Source organism: Adiantum capillus-veneris, chromosome 9 (assembly GCF_014529385.1).
Source record: "Adiantum capillus-veneris isolate H3 chromosome 9, ASM1452938v2, whole genome shotgun sequence".
Taxonomy (NCBI): Eukaryota; Viridiplantae; Streptophyta; class Polypodiopsida; order Polypodiales; family Pteridaceae; genus Adiantum; species Adiantum capillus-veneris.
Genome location: NC_140939.1, coordinates 121,090,247 through 121,092,534, shown reverse-complemented (window position 1 = coordinate 121,092,534; position 2,288 = coordinate 121,090,247).

Here is a 2,288-nt window from a genome sequence, read left to right as displayed (position 1 = left end):
AAGTGAAGACATATTGCCAAGAAAGGAGTTCTTGTAATACTATGTATGATTACGGTGCCACCAACTACAACTTTTAAGAGTGCTTTGTGTTTACTTGGTGAGCCTAATGCGCTCAATGGAGGTGTCAAGATCGCCTATATCTACACACTGCCAGATCCTGCATTAGGGTCAAAATTGACTCAAAAAGGGCTGTGTAAGGAACTGGTTAACTTACTAATTAGCAGAGTCGTTGATAATCAAAATGGCTCCACATTTGATCGTTTTGCTTATTTAAAGCATATCTACGCAATTTAAAGCGTATCTAGGTACATATCTCTAAATGTTCAAAAAGATATCATTTTCTTCACATTCCTTTGCATCTCACCTTGAAATTTGTTCTCACTTGCTGGCAAATAGTTATTATTACTTTTGAATCTTTGTTTTCAAATGCAGCAAGAACTTTAGAACTTGAAAACCAAATAGCGTCTCTAAAACAAGAAAATCATTAGCTTCAGACTCTAAAAGAAACTCCTATAGGATTAAGAGCATGAGTAAAATGAATGAGAGATGTAGTAAACTTAACAGAAGGTTCGTGAGATTCTTGAATGAGGTAGTGAACAAAAGTGACATTTTAAAACTTTTGAAACTTCTCAAAAATCGAACCCAAAAGAAATTGGTATTTTAAAATTTACTAAAAGATATTGATTTATGGGTCTAACCTTCTCAAATGAAAGAAGTTTGTGAACAAGGGTGAGTAGAAGGGGTCATAGGGCCATCTCTAAAACCTGGTTTCAGGTCCTTAAGTATTACAAGATCAAATCTTTTGGATTGCCTAGGCGCTCACAATGTTGGGAAAGTAAGGACTCTGTTGGATGAGTATAAAAAAAGTTCAATATGCTATGGTGAGATACTATAAAATGCAAGAAGTAGATTGTGAAGGAAAACTTATATTTATTATGAAATTGGATGAGAAATGTTAAAAAATGGAAAGAGTATCCATATTCCTAATGAATAGAGCATTGGATTATAGCCATGGTAAGCTAGATTTCCCATACCACAAAACTCAATAAAAAATGGAGCTATGGTGGATTGGAGTAGCTCAAATACCCATAGAAAACCACGATATGTTGAAATGGCTCTTTCTGCAGCCGACATCCCTTCTGTTATATAGGACCAAAATGTAGGTGAACAACTCCATGTAGATGGCATGGGTGTCTTCATTGTAGAATGGCACGTGAGTGTCGACCTTAAGGCACTGAAGTACATTTTTGGTGTATGTGGAGGTGTCAATACCAAGTATCCATGTCTGTATTGCATGGCAAACACTGGAACGAAAGGATGGCTGATAGAACATAGGTTGAAAAACCACCAACAAGAAATAGTGTGAACATCATCGACTACCCATCCCTCCTATGATTTGGGATCCAATTCTAGCAAAAGACTTAAAAAATGTACATATCTGTTCAATGCATGCAGATAATAGAATCTTGGAATAATTACTTCAAATCCATCTTGATTATGCATATTCTATTAAGATGAGTAAACTTGCAGACGAGTGCATAGAAAAATGCAAGGCTTTTCTCTCTCAAATGGGTTTCAATGGTGGTAAGTGCATCTAAAAAAAGATCCTACTCTTTCAAAAGGAACGGGTGATGCTTTGCAAGATGTTTCAATGTGTGGGGCAAAAGCCAAAAGATTTTTGAGCAACCATGACAACAAACAAGTCAACACTATGTGGAACTGCTAGAAGGATCTTTGTTTAATAACAACCAATGTCAAAAGTAGACCAGATATAGCCAACAGATGCATGGAAGTGTGGAAGAAGCTCGACAATTTGAAAGTTTTGAGACAACAAGTTAGATCTACTACTTATGCAGATGATTTTAAGAAGGCAATAAAGATTTCAATAACTGCTATCACAGATGCTTGGGGAGAAAAAGACATCACATATTACTTGGTGAGTATTCAACTACTTCTTAAAGTCTGGATAGTTTTTTACATTGCATCCTATGAGTTTAACTAACATTTTGTTTAAATTTTTTAGCATATTCTATACCTGCATGGACCTTATTTTGCAAAACAAGGACCCTTGCAACATGAAATACTCAAGGAATGAAAAAACCTCACTATCAAGCGAGGACTTCATTTTTTAGATGTACGAGAAAGGGAGGGGGACAAAGAAGGAGCAATGCACTATAGGAATTATTCAATTGGTTCTATAGGAGGCAATTACAACGGATAAGATCAAACAACCATGCTGATCAACCACAAATGGAGATTAATGCTTCACTTTGAAACTTTGCACTGAG